Source organism: Canis aureus, chromosome 3 (genome assembly GCF_053574225.1).
Source record: "Canis aureus isolate CA01 chromosome 3, VMU_Caureus_v.1.0, whole genome shotgun sequence".
NCBI lineage: Eukaryota > Metazoa > Chordata > Mammalia > Carnivora > Canidae > Canis > Canis aureus.
The window spans coordinates 30,478,939-30,491,399 of NC_135613.1; the positions used below are offsets into that span (position 1 = coordinate 30,478,939).

The window sequence follows — 12,461 nt, forward strand, 5'->3', positions numbered from 1 at the left end:
CCCCAGACACACAGACAAGCACGCTGAACGCAGGGAGCGTTGAGACTTTGCCAGTCCCCAAACTCCCCAACCCGGCCGCTACACAGGGCAGATGGCAGCTTCTTCCTGGAAAATGGTGAGGACAAGTCCTGGTTCTCCCCCTTTCTGGCCCAGCGACCTCAGCTAAGTCCCTAATTGTCTCTTAGAAGATACAGGTTGGATCTGATTCCAGATTTGCTGCTCCCTCTCCTGGAAGAGACTCTGCCTATTTAAGTTCAAGCCGCATCAACCAACATTGTCCCAGGGACTGGGCCGTGCTACCTGTGGGAGGGCAGAGGTCAGGGCAGTGGAGGGACGGTGAGGAAGGAAACAGGTGGTCAGAAATAAGTTAGAAGCAATATTTTTTTTTAATTTATTCATTCAGAGAGAGACAGAGGCAGAGACAAAGGCAGAGGGAGAAGCAGGCTCCAGGCAGGGAGCCCGACGTGGGACTCGATCCCAGGTCTCCAGGGTCACACCCTGGGCTGAAGGCGGCGCTAAACCACTGCGCCACCGGGGCTGCCATAGAAGCAATATTTAAGAAGCTTTTGTGTGTTACAGGGGGCCTGGTACCCTTTGAAACACTTCAGTAATCCTGTTTGGTGTTCAGGTGGGTATTTCTTTGAACTCTAAGTGAGCTTTATAGCGAAACGGGCCGGCCCAGCTCCTGTGGTTACACCAGATCAAATTCCCCACAGACCCCAGGGCCCTTCTTACTCTACTCCTGCCTTTCATCCACACAGGACATGCCAGCACCTGCCGCAGGTCTCATGTGAACACACGCTGCCAGGGTCCCTGCCCTCTGCACTCCACCACTGTGATGACCGACTCGTCCCAATTCACTCAGGATTTTCCCAGTTTAAAACCAGAAGTCCCACATCCCAGGACCCACCTCATTCCGGGTGAACTGAGTTTGTTACTGTTTTCACCCTGTAGCAGAGGCTCGGCACTGTGTCAGCTCAAGGCTGGCATCCCTGTTCAAGTGACAGGGCTGCCGCAGGGCAGAGGCAAAGCCATCCCTGCAAGCCCCACTCAGTCTGCATGAGTGTCCAGCTATCTCCTGACCCGCAGCTTGCCCTATCCAGGAGCACAAGGTCCCGCTCCCGCTAGCATCAGGCCAGCCAGCCTTTGCCCATCTCTTCTATTCAGGTTTGCCCAGTCTCCATTCGGATTTGGTATCAGACAACAAACACACGTCTGGTTTGTGAAGAATGAGGAATGTCGCAGAGCATATGGCACTTGGTCCCTAAGGAGGGAAGGAGGTTACTCCACGCAAAAGGAACCAGTTTCTAGGGAGGGGACTATGACTGTTGGGGGGGACAGCTTCCCCCTGCCCTGGCCAATCCCTACCCATCCTCTCTTGCAAGGGCATCCAGGTGTGGCAGGGAGGCAGGTGAGGGCCCTCCCTTTCCTCCTCTGTTCCCGGCCTCCTGACACTGAGGGCCGACCCCAACCGTCTGCTCCTGGTTCATCCTCTCTCTTCCTCTTCATGTCATCATATTAGCTGCTCACCCAAAGTTCTAATTATCTCTTTGTATTTCATGTGAAACGAGAGCTTTAGAGACCCAGAGCCACCTCTCCCCCCTTCTGTGGTGGGCCTGACAGTTGGAACAGAAGTCTTCGGAATGATAAATCTTCTTTATTAAGAGTCCTTTGTTTAAGAGCATCAGCCGCCTTCCATGTCAGGATGCTACAGACACACAGGGGAGAAAGGGCAGGTCATGTCACAGAGCAAAAAAGTCTTAGACAGCTATTCTTTTTAAGTTTTTTTTTTTTTTTTAATATCAACTGAGCAAAAGGAATTCTCCACTGCATTTCTTTCTCCAAATTGTTTTAACTCAATGCAAGTGGGCTACTGTTCAGACTTTGGGATAGAGTCCCAGAAATGAAAGTGAGGGGCACAGTGACCCATTCATTCATCCTCTTCACTCAGCATCACTCATCAAACACCTGGGGCAGGTGTTAGGTGTGAGGCACTGGGCACCAGGACCCAGGGTGGTCCTTGTCCTTGCAGGAAGCTGAGTTCACACCAGAGTGCAGACTCAAACAAAGCCCGTATGCTCCAAGCCAAGACATCTGTCCAGAGTGTGGGATGCCCCTCTAGCCACTACAGATACGAGTGCTCCAAAACCAAAACAAAAAGAAAACTCTAGAGGAAAACTTCCAGAATTCAGTGCTTATAAGTTTCCCATGGAATATTCGATCTCTGTTTTAAACGAATTTACATTTTAAGAAATATGAAATATCATGTTACCAAAATAAACTTGGACTCCAAATTTCTAGGAGGAACAAGCTTGAGCTTTCGATGTTCCACTTACTCTGCTCCATTCAGGTGGGTGTTGAGCTTGTGTCTCCCTAGCTGATGGGCTGAGGTTGACCTCTCCCTCTCGCTGACCCTTCAGGCTCTCTCAGTAGCCACGCTGTGTGCTGTGTGTGAGGGTCGGAGCCCCAGCTATGCACCCAGCTGTGCCCAAGGCCTCATGCTTGTTTGTCCTTGAATGCAAATTAGAGCCCGATACTCCAGTCTCCAGCCCTGTTTTCTAGGTTTGCAACACCTGAAGGCGGCTACAATCACACACTCCTGTCTGCATTCCTGTTTTCCTTACATAAGCCACTATGTATGTCTCCAAGTGTTATACTTCATCAGATGTTTCTTTATGCTTTTAGAAGGAGAAGCTCCATATTATCTCAAACTACCATTTTCCCGGATCCAGGCATTTGTTTGCAGAATTGCGACTACTTTCACACAGCTGATGCATTTCTTCCAATTATAAAATATAATGTGTTCTCATACTGTTCGGAGAATGTAAAACCCCAAAATGGAGAACAGAGGAGTCAATGGAGAGAAAGCTTTAGAAAGTGCAAGTGTGGCTATCATTGGTTAACAGGGTTTCATTCAGAATGATCACAATTAAAGAAATTGCTACAATGGGTCGGAGGACACTAAAGAAACATTGTGGCCCAAACCCTTGTGGGCCCAAACTCACCATGGCAAATAAGTTTCCCAGGTTTCAGGCTTGGTGGTAAACAGAACTGCGTCTGATTCCAACCGCCAAGGGCGTGGGGAAGACAAGCAGAGCATTCTAAACTGTACCCCACCTTGGCCATCAATTGCTTTAACGACTTTACATATGGGCCGAGCAAGAAAACACTTTTCACATGTCAAAAAATATCTCCACAAGCTTTTCAAATCACGCCTTCCTTTCTCTCTCGGAAGAGGATGTATAAATGTCAGGGTGAGATTTCTTACCTGGATGGTGTCTCCAGTCCTGGAAGACCACTCCTGCCAGGTGAGGGGACCAGGCACTTTGATAAACTGCGGTTCTGAGTTTCAAAATTATTAGCAAGATGGTTGGCTTCCACTGAAATAGGAGTTTTTATTTTAATTTATATTGTAATGAAAGCTTGTAACAGTACTGTACCATAAACACAAACAGCACAATCTTATAAAAATTTCATCTTTATCTATTTTGGGGAGAAATAGTCCTGTCTGCCTAATTGAAGCATCTGTCATTCTGACATTAAATAGTGCATCTTTGGTCCTTTTATTATATTGTGGTGCATTTCTCATACACTGTTAAATTGAAATAACGCTGCTCGCTTGGAGATAAAGGAAGATAATAGGTATTTTATAATGAGGGGGAAGGAGGATTCATCTTGAATCAGGACTGAGAATTGCTTTATCTTTTTCCTGGGGTTTGCTGCCCTAAAGGGAGTTTCAGCTCGTCACATCTCTCAACACTCCAATAAGAGAAGGATCAAATGAGAAACATTTAGACAAGCATTAGAAATGCGATTGCCGACCGTCACTCATCTGTGCGTCCTGGGAACAGCTTTTTATGAGCAGTTCACAGAGGCAGGGCCTGGGCCCATCCACCCACAGCATTTCCACATTGAAAATTGAATCCCATTTACTATTTTTAATAGTCAAATATGTCTCCCCAGAGCTCCCAGTTTTTGTTTACTAATCTATGAACATGTTTCAAGATATTTGACCCAACTCACTCTCTATTTTGGAATTGGTTACCGGAATAAACAGTTTTCATAAAATCACAGAATTTTAGTGGTTGAAATGACTTAGAGTCATTTATTTGAAACATCTCACTGGTGCTTGAGTCCCCTCTGTAGCTGCCCTACAAAACCACCCTCCTTCCCAGGACTTAAGTATTTCCAGGCTTAAGAGTTTGACTGAGATTTCCCAACTCTGATTTCCAACTCTTCTGTGTGACACAAGGCAGGGTACAGTCTCTCTATGCTTTTGCTTCCTTGTCTGTGAAATAGGACTGATAAAAGCACCTAATAATCCTCCTAATATTGTTTTTACTTACCATGGCACCTATACCTTCTTTAGCTTCTGATAATTATAGCTGATTAAATAATCAGGTGATTTTTTTTTCACCAGGTGATAAATCATAAAAATCATGGCAATGATGCTGGTTGTGATGATGATGGTAATGAGGGTGATGATGGTGATGGTAATAATGAGGATAATGATGATGGTGGTGATGATGGTGATGGTGGTGATAGTGATGATGAATATGATGATGGTGATGATGATGGTAGCAGTGATGGTGTTGATCATGATTCTGATGAGGACAGTGGTGATGTGATGGAGATGACAGCAAACCAACATTCACTGGGCATTTGCTAAGTGATGCACTGTTTGAAGTGCTTTCATATATTCACTCATGTTATCCGCACAACAATCTCATGAGGTAGGGACATAATTACAAATCAGGAACCTGGGGCTTACATTTATTAATAACTAGCTCCAAAGTAAATAAATAAATAAATAACTAGCTCCAGGCCACCCACTTGGTGAGGTGACCCTACTGGGATTCAGACTTAGGCAGAACTTCCATTGATCAGCTCTGCACAGCTTCTTCTTTTTTCTTTTCTTTTCTTTTCTTTTTTTTTTTTTTTTTTTTAAGATTTTACTTATTTGTTCATGAGAGAGAGAGAGAGAGGCAGAGACACAGGCAGAGGGAGAAGCAGGCTCCATGCAAGGAGCCCAATGCGGGACTCGATCCTGGAATTCCATGATCACACCCTGGGTAGTCACTAAACCGCTGAGCCACCCAGGGATTCCCTGCACAACTTCTTCTTGCAATGATTGCACCAATTGGCCCTCTCTTCCCTGAATGCCCAAGGGCAGTGGCCTGAATGCTGAGAGGGAGCCTCCTCTCAGTATCCCAAGGAGAGGAGACCAGATCCAAGGACAGCTTGAACAGTGCTCTCACTCAACACAGTGAGTTCCTCAAATAGGGCAACAAAGCCAATGGCCATGAATTTCCCACCCTATGCTCAGTAGAAAATGGTTTATTTTGAGAAGGAAATGTTCACATAAAAGATGAATTATACTGTTGAACCAGATCCTGAGAGTATGATGCCTCATCTTCATCTTTGTACCCACTGACATTCGAGGGGAGAAAGCAGCTCCCAGAGTCTTAGTTGTGGGTTAGGAATGGTAAGTCACCAAGAGGCCTCCTGCTGAAGCATTCTGTTATGCATTTCCCAGTGTTCCTTCAACCCTACTCACTGACCTGTGAGCCAGCGGGGGAATGTTGTAAGCCCAAAGTGTTCAGTTTAAGTTTCTAAATTATAGTTTTAAATGTTTAAATTATACCAACATTTCCCTCAGTTGGACTCAGTATTATGTAATAGCTACCTTACATTTCCTAAAAGGACTTGAATGTAAATCTCCCTGAACCATGAACCGTGGAAACAGCATGGGTGCATCTCGGGTCTCATGGAGAGCAAGAGATGGATCTGCCTCATTTCTCCAGTAACCTGTGGGTAGCAGGGGTTTTGACAAGATAAGTCACTTGACTTAGTATTTCAGAATAATCACATTAAGTGTGTGACCCTAAAGACTCTTTTGCTGGAGATGAAGACTCAAATAGAGTAACAATGACAGCTTCCACCCCGTGCCACAGCCAGTAGAAGCCAGGCCCGGATGAGTTCTCAACCCCAGCAGGCCAAATTCTACTTGAGAACCAGTCTGTGCCATGACTTCAGATGGAACCTATGAGAGTAGTGTTCCCCTCCTCATTGCTAAAGACATCAAACACACACATGCTTGCACACATACATGCATCTATGTATATACACAGTCACACACAAATACGTGAGTGCATGCACATGAGCACACTCACAGGCTATGATGCCCCACCTTGTGGGGCCTCCAGTAGGCAGCTCTGGGCATGCATGGGACATGGGAACGCCTCTCTGGAGCCTAATGTGCCCTTCAGACATATTGTCAATGCCTTGGTGAAGACAGACCATTGGAAAGGAGGGGACCTGGCTCACCTCATCCCCACATCAAGCTGGGCAGAATTAGTCCCTGGGGACAGAGCCAGGACAGTTGGAAGAGGGGACTTCAGCCTTGGAGAGGCTTTTGGTTTCTCCATCCTCACCTGGGCAGGATGCACCTGCACAGTAAGTGCATCCATGCCCTGCCTCCCGTTCGGCATTTCCAGGAATCCTGGGGCCTGGCAGGAGGTGTGGATGAAGCTAAATGACCTCCAGAGGCCCTCAATACAGTCCAGCCATCCATGAACTGGGCTCTACTGGAGTGATAATTTCACATGAAACCTTGCATTCCCTTATGTGTATGTGAGAACGAAGACTGCCTTCCCAGCTCCCAAAAATGCCTTCAGTGGTCTGATTTCCATGGGGTTTTCTTTCCTTAGCCTGATCATGAACCCAGTGCCCAGTAAAGCCTGGCAAACAGGTGCAGGACATATCTGTTTGAGTTCATGGTGGACGATCACTCAGACTTTTCTGGAGAGAGGTTATGGGTTCAATCTGTGTGAGGTATAGGGACCAGCATTTAGGTCTGAATATGCAAGGCATGAGCTGGGGTCTTGGTCAGGACCTGTTGGGAAGCATTCATGGTAGGCATGGGGGCTAAATGGTACACTGTCCTATTCTTTCCACTAGTGGGTAAAATGAAACCTGGGTCCCTATCCTCCCATAGAGAGACTGAATGCATGAGGACCATGGGCAGACCACACATAGAAATAGAACTCCAACCCATGACTTGCAGCCACCTGCCAACAAACCAGCCCCCTGTATACACTAACCAGCTGAGGAAGCCGGGCTGCTGTGAGTCAGACTCATAGGAAGTCAGACTACCATCTCCAGTAATAACACAGGAAGCAAAATAATAACTTTTGTAACAATAAGCCCCCAAAGGGGCCAAGATTTGATAAATAATCAACAGCTTACCCAACTTTCATCCCAGCTTCTAACTCAAGACCAACCAGAGAAAGCCAAATGTGCCCCCCAACTAATCACATGGAGTATCCCTATTATAGCTGGTACCACCAGCTCCCCAGGGTCCCAGCCCCCATCAGGGCTTACTCAAAACCTCTTTCTCACCATAAAGCTCCCCCACCCCACCCCACTGCTTTTGAGTCTTCCCCAAAATACAAATGATGTCGCTGAGCCCCCGCTGCAACACAATCTGAACAGGCGGATCTGCTGGTTCTCTTGTGGGTGGTCTTCCTTTCTGTTCACACATAGAACACATCATCCGAGGCCAAGCAGAGTGGCAGCAACCTGCGCCTTAGTGTCCCCTCTGCACCATGGGACAAGCCCATAGGAGGAGAAAGGCCACAGGAGGCATGTTCCTGCAGCAAGTGGAGGAGTTCCCAGGTGGTCTCGAAGCCTTGAGATCACTGTGTCCATTTGCTGAATGCTGAGAGGTGAATGCAGGCGAGCAGAGTGACCAGGTACAGGGGCAGGAAATCGGGAAGAAAGATACTTTCTTTCCAAGGTGTTTGTGGCAAGTGGACTGGAGTGGGTGCTGGGTTGGAAGCATCTTTCAGGACACACACTGTCGTGAATGAGAAGAGGGCATTTCTCAGCTTCATTATATCATTCAAATTTCTGCCACAGTTAAAGTTTGCTCTCATTATTTTATTATTCAAACTGCAGCCTTGTTCATTATCTCTCCCACCTCACTGCCCAAGTCAGCCCCAGTGGGACCCTCTGAGTTCAGAAAATCTTGAGAACTCAGTGATGGGGGGTAAGGATCAGCCTGGAAATAAGGGCTTCTGGGCCTCTCAGCTCTTGAGGAGAAGCCTGACCCGGTAGGAGTGAGAAGGGAAGGAAAGCTGGCTGAGATCCTGGGAACGTACTGAGTTTGAGTCTGGCTGTCCAGTCTGGAGATGGGAGTGTGGCTCTGAGGTCAGACCAGATACATGGCCCAGGGACTCGAGAGCAGGACAGGGGACAAGCTGGACCCAGGGACCATATGCCTCCATCAACACGGGCTGCACTGGCCAACCACCAACCAGGTGGCTGATATGGCACACAATTACTTCTCACTGTCCTGGAGGCTGGAAGTCCAAGGTCACAATGCTAGCAGACTCAATGTCTGGTGAGGGCCCGTTCTTTGGCTTGTACACAGGTACTTTCCCACTGTGTCCTCACATGGAGGAAGGAGTAAGGGAGACTCCCGGGGTCCTTTTATAAGGGCACCAACTCCTTCATGGGGCTCCACCCTTATGACCTAATCACCTCTCAGAGCCCCTCCCACCCAACCCCATCCATGACCTTGGGGGTCGGGATTTCAACATGAATTTGCAGAAGACACAAACCTTCTGTCCCTACCAGCATCTGCACATGGGCAATAATTGAGTTGGCCCCAGGCCAGCCTCAGGAAGACTGAGTAGGTGGCCATGCCAGACCAAGCCCAGGAGATGCTGGTCACCCTGGGACCAGGCTCCAGGAAATGTTGGCGGGAAGGGGCAGCCAGCTGTAGGACAGCACATGTGGGGTTGTGGGGGGTGGCAAGAACTGGAAGGTGGGAGAGGTAGGAAGGGGTAGGTCCCAGCAATGTCATAGCACCCAGTGAGGAGGCTGCTGTCAGCAGTGGCACCATGAGAGGTCAGAAGGGAGGCCAGACTAGACACAGCAAGTGCAAGGATGGGTTTTCTAGAGCGGGGTGTAAGCAGAACCACCAGACACAGCAGGGCTGGGATGGTGGTGGGGAGGACGTTGAGGCAGCTGCCCAGGATGTATGGACGAGGAGAAGGAAGAGAAGGGAAGACAGGGAGGAGGTCAAAGGGGAGAATGTGGGTGAGTGGGACACCTCAGGCAGGGGTGGGGGAGAGGGGGGTGTCTTTTGGGGCTGAAACATGTCAGGTCTCTCTCATGTCTCCTTCTGATCCTGTTCTCTCCTCGGCTGCCACTCAGAGCCTAACCCCAAAGGTCCCCTTTGAGGGTCTTCACATCAGTCCTGAAGGGCAGGCTGCGTTGCTCTACACATGCCTCTAGGTCTGACAGCACACTGGGGGCTTGCACATGGCTGGCACAACTTACGATGGGAACAATGATGATCAGAGACTTTCTGGAGTTTCAAATTAGTTACATTGCTTCCTGGGATAAAACAAAACCAGACAGCAAAGTTCAGGTCTAACAGGGTCAAGCAGAAGACCCAGAACTCAGCTACAATTAGCTGCAAGCTGGGTGAATGGAGCAGAAAGTAGCTACGTAACCAAAACCTATCAGGTTGCCGTGAATGAGCTCAGCATCCACCAGAACACCCAGCCCGCCCTAATTACTTGGCAAATTCTAATAACCACAATCTCTGAAAATGAGATAAGTCATAATCTCCCACCCACTTTGATGTGAGTGAGGAGAACTGGATGCAAATAAATGTCCATGGACCCAAATGCCCCCACAAGGGGACATTGAGCCACAAGTAGCTTTAGGAAGGAGATGCAGGAGGAAAGCAGGCAGCCTGGATACTTTGGAAAAGGAAAGAGCCCATTCATTCACTCTTCAATCCCCACGTCACATCTCTGTGGAATGATCCCCTGTGGCAGGCATGATGCTTGTCGTCCAGGGAATGTGGAGACTTGGGGCATCCGTGTTTGCTAATGTTTTGGAGAATGAGCCTGCTTGTAATTCCCAGCAGCAGCTCAGCTGGTCAAGCTGATGATGTGACCTCATCCATGTCCTCACGTTGCTTCTGAAACAGAATTCAAGGAAGAAAGGACCAACACGACGCTGAGGGCCATGACTATCTGATTATCTCCTCTTCCTGGCAGAGGAGATGGAGTAGCCAGGGGATGAGCCCAAGTGGCCAAACTTCAACAGGCTTTGAGCCCCTACATGACATTCGTCCCTCTCCTCCATGCTGAGGACATAAAGTCAATAAAGAGAATGTGCTGGTCTGGTCACTATTTGTGGTTGCTACAAAGGAGTATTTTATATTAAGAAGGTGCCATTTGTCGGCCAGTTTGGGAGCTGTAATTCGTATGGGGGATTGATCTCACACAACAGAAGTGTTACATGACCCCAGTGGTCATAGATCTTGGATATCCAGAGACAAATCCCCATCTCTTGTCTCTCTATTCTTTAAAATAAGGCTGATTGATCCCACGCATGACTTAAATTTGGACCCTTGCAAGACTGTGTATAAATAAATTTAAACATCAAGGAAAATTCTGTCAGAACACACATGGGGTTTGATGCTTGGTTTTAAAAAGGATAATCTCCACGTCACATTGACAGACATTACTTTTCAAAGGAGAAGTCGTTAAGTAAATGTTGTTCGGATAATTTCATAATTGCTGGACATAACTGGAGAGACCTACGGGCAGCAGAACATGAGGATCCGGAATCACCTTCATGGAGGTCGCTTCTTGGCAAACTCAAGGGGTCTCACTTGGGAGTGCTCCGATGCCAGCAAGGACAATGAGAACACTCCATCTTAAGGGCAACAAAGTGAAGACCCAATGTCCTGCAAACAGGAATGAAATAGGCTTCTCCATCTCGCAGTCACGGCAAAGCCTGATGGATGCTTCCCTTCAGAATCAACCGCAAACTTTAGAGATTTGGAAGGGAGTTTGTGGGGAGGGGTGGCAAACAAATATTCCCCCAGCTGGTTTCCCCTCACATTGAGATGTGTAAATAATATTCTGTAATAACGAAAGTTATGAACCAACAGTTCATATGGAGAGGAGAAAATATTGGCAAATAAAAACTCTCATTGCCCAGAACATAAACCATCATCTCTCCTGAGACTGACAAATGGAAACACTTACCTTGTCCACCAAGAGGTGCAGCGACTGGGGATGGGGCAGGGGGGTGGGGCACAGAACCAGGAAGACCAGCTCAGCCCCCAGGCTGGGCGTCAATCCATTTGTCAGCCCTCCATGCACACTCGAGGTGGGTGCTTAATTGCTCATAAAAATGATTTGCTAGGCATTTAGTTTTTTTAATAAGCAATGGGGTGGGCGGCAGAGGATGAGAAGATGAAGTTCCTCAGAACGTTGGCTTTTTACCTTTCAGATCAATGAAAAGAAGCCTGTGGTAAGGGAGGTGAGCCAGAGGAGGAGTCAGGGGAGGGTGATTTGGATGGAGAAAGAGGACAGACAGACACAGCTAGGCTTGCCTCTGGGGAGGTCCCAGTGCCAGCCAGGGATGGCTGCACCTGCCTCCAAGCCCTTCTACCAGGCTATGTGTTCGTGAACAAGTCCATGTGTGTGGTTGTCTGGCATCAGCCCACGAAAGAAAGAGAAGGCTGATCCCCACAGGCATTGCAGGAGGGTAGGAGGGAGAGCTGCAGAGTCTCCCGGGACCCTTCCTCCTCACGTCTGCCCTGGACACATTTAAGAACAATACAGCACGATCCCAGGGCTGGGGCAGGAATCTGCAGGCGGAAGCCTCATCCATCTTGCACATGGCTTCTCCCCATACATCAGATAACCCTGGCACATGGTAGGTACTCAATAAAAAAAAAAAAAAATGTGTCTAGGGTAATGGACGCTCACGAAGGATCCAGTTTCCGTTTAGGGAAATCACATTTGGAATTTTAAATAAACTGAAGAATTCTGAGACCAGAAAGGACAATTGGCCAGCATCCCACCCGTCAACCCCCAGTCATTGAATAGAGCTGTACCTAATCCCCCCACCATGCACCAAGTACGCCAAGATGTGCCCCAGACCTCCTGGCCTCTCCTTGCTGTAGGCTGCCCCAAAAGACCACCAGCCCAAACATGTCACAGAAAACAAGCCGGACGCCTCGCCGTCCTCTGAGTACCGTTACCTTCTCCCCCGTCCCTTCTTGGGGCTGCACAACCCATGCTGAGCAGCCACCGGGCAGAAATGTCAGCTCCTAAATCAAAGACATACATCACCGGCTGCCCAAATTAACACATTTTATGGAGCTGTAAATGATTTTATGATAAATAGGAGCTGAGGGTTATGAATCAGGTTATGCAATCACTTTCTTCCCCTCGGCCCAGACCCCCGTTGCTTTCAATTGAGAGGCAATACAGGGGGCGTGGAATGACATTTAGTTACATTAAATTGCAAACTCGCCTTTTTCCTTGCTGTGTTTCCCACATAAAATAAGGATTAATGCCCCTTCAGCAACTTGCAGGCCTTGCCCCGCCGAGGTAAAGGACTCAGGTGCCCCTGGGTCA

General features: G+C 48.1%; 1 long non-coding RNA gene across 1 annotated transcript; it reads right to left on the reverse strand.

Annotated features, from left to right (window-relative positions):
• Window positions 1–752: 752 nt before the first annotated feature.
• On the reverse strand, window positions 753–7,314 carry LOC144304982 (uncharacterized). Its single transcript, XR_013372003.1, has 3 exons — window positions 5,687–7,314; window positions 3,269–3,380; window positions 753–1,708 (listed from the first exon to the last, which is right to left on the reverse strand). It is a non-coding gene; the product is annotated as an uncharacterized LOC144304982 (long non-coding RNA).
• Between the last annotated feature and the right edge of the window lie 5,147 nt (window positions 7,315–12,461).